This window comes from Sminthopsis crassicaudata, chromosome 4 (genome assembly GCF_048593235.1).
Source record: "Sminthopsis crassicaudata isolate SCR6 chromosome 4, ASM4859323v1, whole genome shotgun sequence".
Taxonomy (NCBI): domain Eukaryota; kingdom Metazoa; phylum Chordata; class Mammalia; order Dasyuromorphia; family Dasyuridae; genus Sminthopsis; species Sminthopsis crassicaudata.
In genome coordinates this window covers 468,082,519-468,098,642 of record NC_133620.1, presented here as the reverse complement: position 1 = coordinate 468,098,642, position 16,124 = coordinate 468,082,519, and the positions used below count along the sequence as shown (strand labels likewise).

At 39.2% G+C, this 16,124-nt stretch overlaps 1 protein-coding gene across 1 annotated transcript in view; it reads right to left on the bottom strand.

The window, feature by feature from the left end:
- The window catches only part of DGKG (diacylglycerol kinase gamma), a 213,458-nt gene that overhangs the window by 187,900 nt on the left and 9,434 nt on the right, over positions 1-16,124 (bottom strand). The window contains exons 2-6 of the mRNA XM_074264238.1: positions 15,185-15,577; positions 13,938-14,014; positions 8,621-8,780; positions 6,071-6,238; positions 170-331 (exon numbers count right to left, since the gene is read on the bottom strand). The gene's annotated coding sequence lies outside the window, so the exon portion shown is untranslated. The remainder of the gene's footprint in view (positions 1-169; positions 332-6,070; positions 6,239-8,620; positions 8,781-13,937; positions 14,015-15,184; positions 15,578-16,124) is intronic.

Sequence of the window (16,124 nt, the reverse complement as noted above, 5' to 3'; positions counted from 1 at the left end):
ATGGGTCCCTATGGCCCCCATCCATCCATAGAGAAGGACAAAGGATGCAATTTCCCTTTGTAGGCTACCAGGCAAATACCCAGAGTGCTTCTGGGTCAGGGACTGGGAGTGGGCTGGGAAAATGAAGGACAAAAGAAGAAACTTGGTTGCCTTACATACAACTACTTACACTCCAGCTTGTCCTGGGTCCGACCTCTTTCCAACAGTGATAGGTAACAGATGATGTCTTTCAAGTAGATGACCTGGGGCGCATTATCGAAATGTGACTGAGAAACTAAGCTCGAGCTCTTACTGGTATCAGAGTCATGCATATCTTTTAAGTTCTTTGAATCTATGAGAAGCAAGGGGTATATCAGAGACAGCTCCTTAAATATGTGGCGAGACATGGTCTTCACTACAACTGTTCTATCCTCCAGCACCAACGGCCCCTGCTGACTCCCAATATCCCTGCGATCCCATTGTCACCCAAATAGAATCGTGGATTTGATTTGGATGATTTCTTGGCCATCTCAAACCACGCTGCCTTCATAAGGACCATTATCTTCATCTCCTCCCTACCAAAAACATTTCCTCCATTTTCTGAACTACCCTAGTTTCAGACAGGTGAGTTTTTGCCTTGTTCCCTTTCCTCAAGCTTTCTCATTTCTCCTTCTGTGTTGACTTTTCCACATTAGAAGGTAAATGCCAGGAGGGCAGGAACTACTTTGTTTCCTTTTGTTTCTGCTTTGTTTCCTTTGTCTACCTGATTGTCTCATCAAAACCCTTTAAATACTCAAAGATTTTAATTTTACAACTACACATAGTTTCTCTGCACGATCAACCAATTGTTCCATAAGCATTTATTAAGCACCTACTTTTACTATGTGCATGGTCACATTCTAGACACATAAAGAGAAACACAAAATGATATCGGTTCAAAGACGGAAATAATTCATGTTAAAGTAGTTGTGGAAAACTTTAATGCACTTTTGGCAGAGCTATAAATTGGTCTGACTAATTTTGAGAATAATTTGGAATGATATAAATAAATTGAGTAAAATATATTTTATATATATATAGCCCTTTAACTCTAAAACCATATTGCTAGACATGTGCCCCAGAAGGTCAATGTCCCCCCCCCAAAAAAAAATCAGTAAACACCAAAATATTGATGGTAGCATTTTTTACAGTAGCAAAGAATTGGAAACAAAGTAGGCACTGAGAAATGGTTGAATAAGTGGTAGTTTGTGAATACACTAGAATATTATTGTTGTTCAGTCATGTCCAACTCTCCATGACTTCATTTGGGGTTTTCTTGGCAAAGACAGTGGAAGGGTTTACCATTTCTTCATTTCACTTTATGGATAAGGAAACTGAAGTAAACATGCTTAAGTGACTTGTTCAGGGTCACACAGCTAGTAAGTGTCTGAGGCTAGATTTGAACTCATATCTTCCTGACACTAGTTGTGTGACCTCGGACAGGTCACTTAACCCTGTGTGCCTCAGCTCCTCATTTGTAAAAATTAGCTGGAGAAAGAAAAGGCAAACTATACTAATATTTCTGTCAATAAAACCCCAAATAGTCATGAAGAGTCAGACAGAACTGAAGTGACCCAACAATAACAATAACAACTTCCTGACTCCAGGCCTGGTGCTCTATCCATTAGACCACCTGGTTGTAGACCATCTTGATTTACTACGGCCAGTGGATATAATGACTACAGAGAAGCATGGGGAGACTTCTATGAACTGATGCAGTGTTAAATAAGAACAAGGAAAGAACAGCAATGCAAAAGAAAAAAAAAATTTTAAATAAATTACAAATAAGATTTTTTTTTGATCTGTGGATTATTTCTGCTAAATTGTTCCCCTCCTTCCTCTCTTATAAGAGATGGTTTTTGGGGACCAGTGGGAGGGGGCAGGAATAGATAAATTGGAAAAAGCATATGATATAAAAACAAATTGTATCATAAAATCTTATTTAAAACAACTCCCAGACCACTAGGAATTTATAGGGGAAATGACAAATACATAATTAACTAAATACAAAACATAAACAAAGAAGATACAGAATAACTAGGCGATAAGTGGAAATCATAAAGATCGGGATGGATCTCATGCAGAAAGAGGTAGTTGACCTGAATTTTGAAGCTATCTAGAGTTCCACAAAGTAGAAGGAAGGAGGGGAAACATTTCAGGTATGGGGATGCAAAGGCATGGAGTTGGGAAGTTATGTCACGTTATCTCCCAGCCTTTTGGCTCTAAGACAAGTAGGAATAGAGATCATTGAGCTGCCATCTAACAGAAAACTTCCCTGAACTTGGACATCAAAGTCTGGATGAAGTGAGAATATTATCCTTTATGACATACATGGGAATATCCGTCCATATGACAACAATTAATTCAAGAAATTAAATGGATGTAGAGTCTTAGAACCTCAAGTCCGGTCACTGATAAGGTACAGTTCATAATGAGGGAAAGGAAAGGGGGAACCCCATTTCTCGGCGCATAGATAATCCCATGAGGCGCAGTGTCCCCTGAAAAATGAATTTACAGGCCTGAAAACCTAGATTGATAAATAAAAGGTTTATTGTAGGAATTTGGAAGTAAAGCTCAGTTAGAAAGATGCCAGGGCCAAAGATGGCCGCTGGCGAGCAGGGACCCTTACATGGATGGAAGGATACCATGTGTTGGCTGGGAGGGCTCCTGCAGTGAGGGCGTTCCGGCTCACCTCTTTTATACCCAAAAGATGATGGGCAGTACCCCTAAGTTCTCGGCAGGCTTTTCAGTTAGCCCAGATCAGGTGAGGGCTGGGGGAAGCTGAGCAGGGGTGGGAGCTGGGCCCAGATATTCAAAGGGTGCCTTTGACCAGGATTTGTGAATCAAGGTCAGTCATGGGTTGGGCAATTAGAAAGGAATCTTAAAGGAACCCCAACCCTCATCATTCAGACAAGTCACAATACAGGTGAGTCACTTTTCCACAATAGACTTCTTCCATGGACAATAAGAAAGGGCAAGACTTGTAACCTGGAACCGTTTTCTGGAACATGGCAGGCTGGGATAAGCCCTGCCTCTAAGGGGGCAAGGCTGGATCATCATTCTGGTCTCTGTTGAATAGGTGCCATTTAATTAAGACATTCACAAAAGCTGGTCCCGGAGTAAAGGATCCTTACCCAAAGCCACAAATAAAGGCTGTAAGATGTGGCCTTCTGATGACAGACTGCTGGGGCTCCCTATGGTTTCTCAGAGCCAGGGCCTCTTCAATGACTTGGACGCAGAAAAATTCTCTAACCATAGGCAAGAAAGTCATAGCCAATTATGGATCAGCTCACCTAGCAGGAAATCTCTCCCAGAAGTGGTCATCCCACCTCTCTGGGTATGCTAATAAACAGGGGGCAGAATCAATCAGGTTGCTAACTTCCAGAACCCATCTGGTAAGCATGCTGTAAAATAATCGGACAAGGCAGGAAAGGGACCGAGACAGACCCCCTAAGCCCCAGACTTTGTCTACCTGAGACTTCCCTTATCAGTCTCTTTAAGGATGTGCCCTCAAACTACCAGCTTGATGACTGCCGCCAAGCCCTACCTATTCTTTGGGGTCCCTCCTTTTCTTCCATGGACAGTTTAGAGACTGTTTACAAGTCCTTCTTCTTCTTATTCAACCCATTAACAGGAATGTGTTAAAAACCTACTATGTGCTAGCCACAGTACTAGGGATTGGGGATGCAAATATAAAGAAGAGAACAATCCCTGACCTCAAGTAGTTTACATTCTATTAATCAGTCAGTCAATCAAGAAACAATCATTTTAAAAGACCTTCTGCTTCCAGCTGTTGTGTTGGGTGCTGGGGACACAAAGATAAAAAAACTCAGTTCCTGCTTTCAAAAGGCTTAAATTCTATCAAGGGAGACACCAGATTCACATAAGTCTATACAAAATAAAGAGAAGAGAGACTGACTCTGCAATTTCATTGTTCTAAGGAACTTCCCAAAGAGGAAACTCCCTCCACCATTTCAGGTTGGTGATGTAGTGTCATGGAGAGCTGCCAAGAGCAATGAGAAGCTACATGATTTGCCCAAAGTTACACAGTTTATGTAGAGCAAAGGCAGGTGTAGAATGATAATTATAAGAGCAATAATAATAATATTGTTTGCATACTTGTGTAGAACTTATTATGTGTCAGGCATTATGCTCAGTGCTTTAAAATTATTGTCTCTCTCCATGGTGCTGAGATCAGCTATAATGCTCTGACCTCCTCCCAAAATTGATGAAAAAGCTCTATCTACACACAGACTTACCAGGGGTTCTCAAACTATGGCCCACAGACCAGATGTGCCCTCTATTTAAAAAGTTTGAGGACCACTGCCTTAGAACTTTGGACAGTTCCATCTTTTCTCTGATCTCAAACCCCAATCTGCCTTTGCAAATTCCACCCATTACTGCCCTCTGCATGAGGTCTGATCCTTCCTAACCTGACAACATTTAAATACAGATAAATTGTCCTCCCTGAGTCTTCCTTCATCTTGGCTAAATACTTCTAGTTCCTTCATTGGATCATCATGTGGCTTCACGTGGCTCTTGTCATCTTGGCCATCCCCTTGAGATGGTCTCCAGAGTGTTCATCTTGAAAGACTATTATAATTCTTCTTTGCATGGACATTTACAAACAATAATATTAAAAAGTGTCCCCTTGGAGATGCGGGAGAACCGGGACACTAATGCATTGTTGGTGGAGCTGTGAAATGTTTCAACCAATTGGAAAGCAATTTGGAACTATGCCCAGAGGGCTATAAAACTGTGCCACCCTTTGATCCAGCAATGCTATTATTGGGTCTGTATCCCAAGGAAATAGTAAAGGAGGAAAAAAGACCTAAATGTGAAAAATGATTGTAGCAGCTCTTTTTGGTGGCAAAGAACTGGAAAATAAGTAGATGCCCATCAATTGGGGAATGACCAGATAAGTTATGCTATATGAAATTATGGATTATTATTGTTCTTTAAAAAATGATGAACAAGATGCTTTTAGAAAGGGCTGGAAAGATTTATGTGAACTGATGCCGAGTGAAACAAGTAGAACCAGGAATACAGTGCACACAGTAACAGCAAGATTTGTGATGATCAACTATGACAGACTTCATTCAGCAATATGGGGATATAAGATAATTCCAAATAATTCCTGATAGAAAATGCCAGCCACATTCAGAAAAAGAACTATGGAGTTTAACACTTCCTAGCTATGTGACCCTGGGCAAGTCACTTAACCCCAATTGCTTCAGGGGGAAAAAAGAACTATGGAGTCTGAATGCAGATCAAAGCATACTATTTTCACTCTTTTTGTTGTTTTTGGCTTTTCATTGTTTTTCCCTTTCATTCTCATTCTTCTTTCACAACATGACTAATACGGAAATATATTTAATATAATTGTACCTGGATGACCTATATCAGATTCCTTGTGGTCTTGGGGCGGGGGAGAGAAGACACGGAAGAACAGAAATTTAGAACTCAAAATCTTACGAAAATGCATGTCAAAAACTATATTTACGTGTAATTGGAAAAAATGCTGAAAAGATAAAGTTTAAATCTATGATTCTAAAAAAAGCACCTCATTTGATTCCATTGCAAGTTGTACCTAAGGGGAAGGGATCACTGATTCAGAGCTTGAAGGGTCTTGAGAGGACTTGACATGGGGAAATTCAGGCCATGAAGTGAGATGACTTCTCTAGATCACCCAGGTAAGTAAGCAGTCTCTGCAGGATTTGAACCAAGTTCCTTGACTTTAAAGTCAATGTTTTTACCCTTGAATCCCCTTCCTTTTCTTTAACTAGTGTTTTATGCTTTTATTTAGAGGTAAGCTTTCAGATCCTGCTCTTTCTTCACTAAGCATAAAGGAAAGACTTGGAAACAGAATGTCGGATAACTCCCCAGAACGATAACAAAGAACCAGAGATCCAGTTAGCTGCAAATATGAGGCAGGGCCCACTTTCTATCTGGTCCCGGAGGCTTTCCTCTTATCTTCTAGTCAGTCTAACTAAAGGCTCCAAAGGGATCCAGAACCAGCTTGTAAATTTAACAACTGCTACCACATACTCACTTTTATTCTGAAATGAGTTATCCGTAGAGAAAGACACATTTTTGGATTGACTCCTTTTGTTCAAGTTGCCTTCATCTTCGGTTCCCGAAATGGAGGAATTCCTCCGCTCATTCTGAGCCTTGGCAACAGGTGTGTTGGGGTCATGATCTGCCCCCTTCCCATTGAAATCTGCACAGGGGGAAGGATCAGGATCAATTATTCCATAAAGATTTGCCAGTATCCCAGAGAAGTCAGGAGGGGTTTATCAAGAGCCTGCTTTGTGCAGAGTACCATGATGCTGAGCTCTGGGGGAAAGTATTTGCTAAGTAATTCAAGGAGCTTTTCTTCCTGGAGCTGGGAACTTCAAGGTGGGGGGAAGGCTGATAGTATGCCCACTATACATCTATCCTCACACAGATTTGTATGTACTAATTACTCGGCTACATAGATCTCTATACCTGTATCTTTATCTGTATCCATCCCTACACTCAAGGATGTATGGAACCAGCTCATATCGACTCTTGAGAACTAATTGCAAAATCTTTTTATACCTTAGCTAAAAATAAGGCTCGGTTTACTGTTTTGTTGATTGTTTAGACAAAGTAATAAGGGAAATATTAATAATGATTAAAATTTTAAATGCGTCATGTGTTTTTCAAAAGCTTGCTATTAGACAGGCAACACACCCCCTATGTATACATATTTTATATATACATATACATATATATATATATTTATATATATATATAGTATACCTGTATCTTTCATACCTAAATTTACTTACTCTATTTAAATATTTATAGTGATATCAATATTAATATTTCTTTCTATAATACTTGTTTGGGCGTCCTAGAACTATAATTTCATAGTTTTAGGGAACTCCTAAGTGAGGAAAATCCCTTTATTAATATAGATCTGTACCTATTCTATAGTCACTATCCTTAGAGAATTGTCTGGAGGTACTAACAGGTTAAATGACTTTCTTAGGGTCACAAAGACAGTCTATGTCAGGAGTAAGACTCGAGCAGATCTTCTTGACTATAGGATCAGTCAGAGAACTTTTAATTATGTCTTACTGCTTCCCTAATTTGGATAAAATAAGATACATAAATGTGAGGATGTTTTTTGGAGCAGATAATCATAAGGGAAGGGGGGAAGTCCCTTCTCCCTAGGACTTAGCCAGTTTGGAGGGCAAACTGAATTAGCTACTTGTTATTGGTGGAGGGAAATAATGCTGCCCAGTGGGTGGAGAACTGGCCTCAGAATTTGTCTGGTTTTGATACATTCTACTCTATGTACCTGGGAAGTCACTTAACTCAACACTTCAGGGAACTTTAAGTATAGAAACTGCAGAACAGGTGTGGGTCTGCATTGACTGAAGCTGTTTCCTGACTTAGGAGTTCACCTATAGCAAAGAAATCATAGGCCCAATCCCCCAAACAATCCCCCAAACAATTATTCAGAATTAAGTCAAATACTCTTTCCCAGCCAATTGATACACACATCGATTTCTCTCTCCTTTTCTCCCTCTCCCTTTTTCCTCTTGTCCCTTTCTTTCTCTGTGTCTGTCTTTCTGTCTCTCTAGCTTTCTGTGCCTCTGTTTTAGCTAAAGTTTAAAATGTCACTAAGACTTTGGTATACTCTGTATATCTTTTTCTATACCTCAGTGCCCCTTACAGAAGCAACCACTTCTTCTGTCTTAATGGAGATGCTTGTGTCTGGTGTGTTACCCTCTTTTAAACAATCAGATGGTGAAAATATCTTTGAATAAAATCTGTATCTCTTATGCTACAAACCTATGTCTTTTGGTGTCTTGAGGAGGTTGGCAAAGAAGGAGAAAGTTCAGAAGTCAAAGTGACCTCAATCAGTCAATACCCACATTCTCACCTTCCCCAGGCCCATCCCTTTATCTCCTCCATCTCCACAAAAACTTATCCGTGGTGGATGAATCTGGCTACATTGATGGAGATGTGTCTGTGTTTACATTTCTCTGCCATTTGGGCTTAGATTGACCTTGTCTTTCCCTCAAAGGCAAGGGCTGTGTTTTGACCTCCCCTTTTAATCTCCTTCAGTGTTCTGTATATTATTATAACATATTGTAATTATATTTATTATATACTAATATATATCATATTATATATAATTATATATGTAACATAAAATGTAATCTATATATTATATATAATTAAAATAAAATAATATATAATATAACATATATAAAATATAAAATATCACTCTCTTTTGTTAATTACTTGGAAGAAATTACTTTACTTGAAGAGGACCAGGCTATAAAGTAACCCCTCTCTTCCTGATTTCTCCAGCTTTATTTCTGCCTCCATCTGCTCTGACCACCATGACTTACCTCCCATGTGGGGAGAAGCCATTTTTACCTCCACTGAAAAATATGCAGCCTACTCAGGTGAAGGGAGGGTGCATTGAAGGTCATGTGTTCTTCTTCTGGAGAGTCATCTCAGTGTTTTGTGCCATAGTGAGAAGAAGATGTGGTTAGGGTCGTCTTCCACTGGTTTCTGGCATGGGAACAAGGAGCTGGGGACCCTGAAAGATGTTTACCAGAAATGTTGTCTTGGGAGAGCCTAGAATTTCTCCTCAAATGGGACCCCTTCCGGTTCTTGCATGTGAAGGACAGGAAAAGATGCTTACAGAGTTCCTCAGGGATGACCTCATCCAGGTAATTTTTCATGAAGACCTTGAATCCTTCATAGTCAATGAGCTTAGGGGAGAGGAGAAGAGGGACTGTTATTGTGATAGAAGGAGCAAGAGAAAATGAGAGGGAAAGGGACAAGTGAAGAAAGATAGAAAAGAAGACATAAGGGGAAATAAAGAGGTTGGACAAGAGAAAAGGAAATAGGTTATAGAAAAGGAAAGAAGAGAGAAATGCCAATGTCATGTGGTGCAAACGATGGGTAGTTTGGAATAAAAAGAGTGGGTTCAAATTCTGGTTTTGCCATTTATTTATTACCTGTGTGACCTTTGACAAGTCATGCAAGTCCACAAAAATTTATTAAGGGCTTACTGTGTGCCAAGTCCTGTGCTAAGCTCAGGGGAAAAAAAGGCAAAAATAGCCTCAAGGTGCTCATTTTCTGGTGATAAAAGTAATGTATATGTATGGAGTACATAAAAGTGATGTACAGTATAAAAGGGAACTAACTTCAAGGTGAGGCACTAGAATTAGGGGGGACCGTGACTTGAAGAAAATATTATTTGAGCTAAAACTTAAAGGAAGCCATGAGGTATCAGTGAGAAAGGGGAGAATTTTGGGTGTGAGGGACATCTAAGAAAAAGATATGGAACCTGGGAAGGAATGTTTTAAGTGCAGAACAGTCGGGAAGGAGACCAATGTCATTAGATTATCATAGAGTCTGTGAATGAAGGAATAAAGTATAAGAAGATTGGAAAGGTAGGAAGGGTCTTACAAGTCAAAGAGAGGATTTTATATTTGATCCTGAAAGCATTAGGGAGTCACTGGATTTTATTGATTAAGGAAGTGATAGGGTTAGACTTGGGTTTTGGGGAAATCACTTAAAATAAATAAGCAAAAAAAATCACTTTGGCATCCACGTAGGAGATTAGAAGTGAGAGAATTTGGAGGTTTTAGCAATAGTCCAAGATAGTGCCAGACTGGTTTTGGTTTAAGGCCTGGTCCTTAAGAAAGAAATCTAGCCAGTAAGCCCCAAGATATCTTGGGAGGGTTCTGATGAGCAAAAGAGAAAAAAATATTTTTAAGAACAACTAAAATTAGGGTATAATATCCTATTTGGACAGAGGAAGAAAAAGAAGGAAGAAAGGAAGAAAAAAAGGAAAGAAGGAAGGAAGGTCTTCCAATTGATCAGTTCCAGGCCAGCTTTACTCATAGAGGTTGTTGTTTGTCCATCATTTTTTAAATGGACCATGACCTCAGAAAGGTGATACCACCCCATGCAAGTGAACTGGAGTTAAGTGAGACCAATCTGATTCTAATTGGCCACCAATCGGTCCTGGGCCAAGCCCATTTGATTATTATTTTGGTCCTGATTGGCTCATTTTTAATTAAATAGCAGTCGTTTCTGCTTTGGCCAGAAACCCTGTGAGTCTCCTCCCAGAGTCATTCATTCATTTATTTATTTATTTAGATTTTTTGGACAAGGTGAAAAAGGCCATTCTTTGCCTCCATTGCTACCTATCCTTAATCACCGAATGGGTGTGACCTCAGTCAAAGTGAGACTTGTTGAAGACCTTAGTTTAAAAAGCCCAAGGTCTCCCATTGCATCCTGGATCATCTTCAGTCATCCTGGCCACTGGACCCAGATGACTCTGGACCCAGGTGACTCTGGAGGGGAAAGTGAGGGAGGTGACTTTGCACAGCACTCCTTGCTTAAATCCAAGTCACTTGCATATTATGGCATCACCTCCCTGATGTCATGGTCCTTTTTGAAAATAATGGACAAACAACAACCAGATAGCGCCAGATGGCAAAGATAAGGCAGGAACTTGCCTGAGCTCTCCCAAATTCTCCTCCAAACAACTTTAATATCTCAAAATGATGAGGTGAACAATTTTCCAGACCAATATAACTTAAAAGAATTTCAGAAAAGATCTGTCTCACACAGATAAAAGTAGAAAGCAGCCCAGCACAGTCAGCAGGAAATCCCTAGCCTCAACACAGATTAATAATAGAGGCCCAGGGCCCTGACCAGTGGGACAAGGGGCTAGTTGTGAGCGCCCATATGACAGATGATCTACTAGCCCCAGAGGCCCCAGCACACCAGGAGAAAAATTTTGAATCAAGTCAGTGGCCAGGTTTCTGGCTCCCAGTTCAAGAAGCTTGGGACTGTGCCCTCTGTACCCAAGAAGCAAAGCTCAGCTTTAAAAGTCATAAAATAAGCTAGGAAATGAGCAAAAAGCAAACAAACAAAAACAAAAAGCCCTTGACTATAGAAAGCTAATATGGAGACAGAGAAAAATCAAAACACAAACTCAAAAGAGGACAACGAGTTCAAAAAGCCCACATTTAAAACCTTAAAGAGAAGGGTTGTTTGTTTTGTTTTTTTTTTTTTTGGTTTTTTGTTTTTTTTTTGTCTCAGGCCCCAAAAGAACTCCTGGAAAAGTTCAATAAGGACTTTAAAAACCAAATAAGAGACATCAAAGAAAAAACTAGAAATAAAATGACAGGTAAGAAAATCATGAAAAGAGAGTCAACAGCATGGTAAAGGAAGCACAAAAAAACAAACAAACAAAACAAACAAACAAAAAAAACGGGAAAAGACATATCCATTGAAGAAAACAACTTTTTGTTTTGTTTTGTTTTGCTGAGGCAATTGGGGTTAAGTGACTTGCCCAGGGTCACCCAGCTAGGAAGTGTTAAGTGTCTGAGACCAGATTTGAACTTGGGTCCTCCTGAATTCAGAACTAGTGCTCTATCCACTGTTTACCACCTAATTGCCCCAGAAAACAACTCTTTTAAAGGATACAAGAGCTGAAGAAAATAATAACTTAAAAATTAGAAGTAGGAAAGTGGAAGTTAATTACTCCATGAGATATAATGAATCAATCAAACAAAATTTTTAAAAAATGAAAAAAAAAGTGAAATTGCTCACTGGAAATTTGGATTTCCAGGATATGATTTGGAAAGTTAAATTCTAGGGGAGATAATTTAAGAATTATTGGGCTATCTGGAAGCTATGATTTTTTTTTTAAAAGATAATGGACAGCATTTTTCAAGGAATTATTCAGGAAAATTCCTCTGCTATTCTAGAACCAGAGGATTAAATAGTAATTGAAAGAATCCATTGACCTTCTGAAAGAGAACCCCAAATGAAAACTCCTGGCAATATTATTGTCAACTTCCTTATTTTTAGTAAGAAAATATTGTAAGCAGCCAGAAAGAAAGAATTCAGATTCTGTGTAGTCACAGTCAGGATTTCACAGGATTTAGCAGTTTCTACATTACTGGATCAGAGGATTTGGGATAAGATATTCTGGTAGGCAAAGGAGCCAAGATTACATCTAATAATCAACTACCCAACAAATCTGAGTATAATTTTATTGGGGAGGGAAGGATATTCTATGAAATGGGGGTCTTTCAAACATTTCTGACAAAAGACTAGAGTTAAACAGAAAATTTAATTTTAAATTTGACTCACTAGAAGCATAAAAGGTAAACAAGAAAGAGAAAACATAAGTTGTTCAATAAGATTAAACTATTTACACGTCTATATGAGAAGAAAATACTTGTAACTCTTAGGAATCATATTTAGTATTAGGGCAGCTAAAAGAATATATGTAGACAGAGGGTATGGGTATAAGCTGATTTTGGTGGGGTGATATGAAAAAAAATTAAAGGGTGAAAAAAAAGGATTCACCAGGAGAACAGAAAAGGGAGAAGTAGAATAAGGTAAATTATTTCACATGAAAAGATAGGACAGTGAAAAGAAGAAAGGAGTGTGTGAGCATAACTTGAATCTCAATAAAATTATCTCCAAAAGGTTCTAACATAAATACTCAATTGCATATAAAAATCTGTTTTACCTTATAGGGAAGCAGAACATTGACAAGAAAAGGAGAGGGCCTAACAGAAAGCAAGGAAGATTGAGGGACGTAGTGGATCAGAAGCAAAACACTAGTAAGGAGGAACAGGGTGAAAGAAGAGAGAGAGAGAAAAGTATAAATGGGAAGGAAATAGGATGCAGGGATAAACATAGCTAATAATCATAACTAATAATCATAATCATGATTTGTGAATGGGATGAACTAACCCATAAAACATAGCACAGTGGCTTAAAAACCAGAATCTTAAAATCTTAAAAAGAACAAGGAGCTTGTGGAACTGGGGCAGGGCTGGGAAGGGCAGGGTTTTTAAAATGTCAGGGACCAGAACATCCACCACCGATTGCCATTGGCCTTTCTCTCTTGGTTTGGCTGATGGCATCTAATGAAGGATGCTTCTGTAGGAGCAGAGACCTCGAGTGATCTCGCCTCTGAGACCAATATGTGGTCCTCCTTATGGAAATGGAATGTCCTTTTTTCTCTTGATGTTTGTCCTTTCATTTTAGGTTAAACAGATCAAACTGGAGACTGTGATCTTAGGAGTTTTGACAAGTCGAAATCCAAGGCTCTGGGATTTTGGAAAGCCTTGCAGCTAGACTAATAATGATACCCTGAGGAGCAAAGAATGCTTTTAAGATCCAGCCCAGTGACAGGGACAGGGATACTCCTGGAAGAGATGCTGAACTTGGACATAAGCTCAGTAGGACCAATACTACATGGTAATTCAGCAAAGCACAAGTCATTTTTTACTAGAAAATGTGATGGGATAGAGGGAGTGTGAACCCAAAACATTGAGGGCCCATGTTTGTACTAAATACAAAAGAAATTGATATTAGGAGCCAAATGGAACTGTATTGCTGGTCACCCTGTCAATGAATAATGGAAGAGGGGAACAAAGCCAATGGCATTAGAGAAGAGATACCCCAAATCTCTCAGGGTACTCCTAAAGACCTGAGAGGGAGCTACAAGCACTTACAAATAAAATGCCTCCTCTTCTAGTTTTCATGTTCTCAGTTCTGAAAACCATGAGCCTCCAGATAATACACATCAGCCTTGGAACGACTTCCTGATGCTCTAAGTATTCATTGCTCCCATCTCTTCTGCCCCCTATAACTACAGAGTCCTGCAGGCCTTTCTTATCTCTCGTGTGTACAGGAAGAGATGGAAAGGAAATCACTCAACTTCTTAAGAGCTCTGAAGGACTCTCTTAGACTATAAGGAAAGGCTGATCTGTGATCTGAATTGGGGGCTGGAGTTTCTTCTCTGAGAGTTCCCTACATTAATGAAATCACAAATCTGAAAAAAAAAAAGGTTTCACTTAAAAATCCAAACAAAAGCTTCTTACCAGTTGTGAGTTATACTTTGACTCCAGATCGGTCCCGTAAAATGCTTCTAAGACATCTTTTAACTTCCTGGTAGAATCTAGGGAGGCAAAACCCATCGATTTTGGGAAATTGTCAATAAGGGAAGCAAGAGCCCCAATTCTTGGGGTCTTTTAGCTGCTAAAACCTCTACTCCACCCCTACTCTTTATATATGCAAATATTATTTCTTCCAAAATACCAATTTCTCCAGATAAATAGAATTCTAATTCCCTGAGATAATAAAGAAGAGCTAGATAGATACACTTTTGTATTTGGATCCCCAGCACTTCTCACAGTGCCTGGGATATAGTAAGTGTTTAACAAATATGTATTGAAAGAACCAAGAGTTCTCTGAAAACATGGTTTGGTTCATTTTTATCTTAATTTTCCCAGTGCTTGGCACAATGCCTGGCACAAAGTGGGTATTTAATAATGGCTTATTTGTTGATTGACTGGATCCAACCATAACAACTCCTGGTTCCACTAGAATAGGGGTTCTTAATCTGAAGTCTGTGAACTTTATTTTTTAAATATTTTGATAGCTGAAAACAGAAAAAAAGTTAGGGACCTCTTATCCAGGATCTCTGTGTGTCCATGACATTAAAATTAAAATGTTACCAAAATAGAACGGACATGAACAAAAAGGAAGAACCTATTTTAAAAAGTTGTTTTATTTTTGTTTTGTTAATAAATACAAGTTCCTTGTGCTAAGACCATTTCAGAATCCTAAACCCGGACAAGAGCATGGATCTAAAGGAGGAAACTCCACACCAGTTCTGATAGATGTCTGACATTCATCATTTGCTCAATAAGGCCATTTGTAAATAGAGGCAGCGTAGTAGAGAAAGAACACTTTGTAAAATAGGGATGGCTATTGGACAAGATATTCTCTGTCCCTTCCAGCTCCAAATGTATCACCCTCCTTTTTCTGGAAACTCTTCCACTTCTGGAGAACTCTGATTGTGAACAGGATTTTTCTTCCACATCAAACTGAAATCTGCCTTTGCTCTTCTGGAGGCAGTCACATCAATGACTCACCATCCTTGAGAATTTTGGGGGACCATGAGTCATGACTTGAACATGGTCATCCAATTATTATGTATTAGAGACAGGACTCAATCCGACTGATTATAAAGTCAGTTCTCTGTCCCCTCCACCACCCATGTCTCTTCGGCCTTCCCCAAACATGAGATAGTTCTCTCCTTAAGTGGATTAATCAGGATACTCACCTTTTGAATATTTCTCGAGTTGATTAAATTCCTTGGGACTGAGAGAGGCCCACATCCCATCACTCATCTTTCAGGTAAATCCTTGAAGAATCCAAATGACTGCAGCTGGAATGGACTGGGACAGATTGCCTTACCTCAACTTGCTCCTTTGATCTTAAGCCTTGCCGGTGTTCATAGCTCTAATGGAGTGATTACTATAATCTAGGTCTTGGTGTTTCCATTACTCTCCTTGATTTCAATTGCAAGGGGCATCTCTTAAGTTCACCACCAGAATAGAGGTAAAGACCTCTGCTATTCTTCAGGTACCATCTTCCTAGCCATGGTCACGATCAAGTCCATGGAAGAACTCTGCAAAAACTCCACGAGGGACCCAGGATCTTGGCTCTTCCCTGTCTAAAAGGAAAGAAAGAGGGAATTAGAGTCATCTGCTTTCTTTTTTTAAAATTTCATTTGCTTTTTCCAAAGTTTTATTTTGATTGACGCTTATTGTTTTTGCTTGAATTTTATTTCCACCCTCTCTCCCTTACCATCAAGCCATCTCTTACAACAAGAACTTAAAGAAAGAAAAACATATCAATAGGATCTTCTAATTTGAGTTGGAAGAGACATTTTTAAGTTATTTGATCTGACAATTTCATTTCAAAGACATGGAATTGAGGCCCATTTGGACTCTAAGCCCATTATTCTTCCCAATGTATCTTTACTCCTTCCTTTTAAAAAATGCCCAGTGGACACTGATGCATTGTTGGTGGAGTTGTGAAAGAATCCAACCATTCTGGAGAGCAATCTGGAATTATGCCCAAAAAGCCATACTACTACTGGGCTTATATCCCAAGGAAATACTAAAGAAGGGAAAGGGACCTGTATGTGCCAAAATGTTTGTGGCAGCTCTTTTCATAGTGGCTAGAAACTGGAAGATGAATGGATGTCCATCCATTGG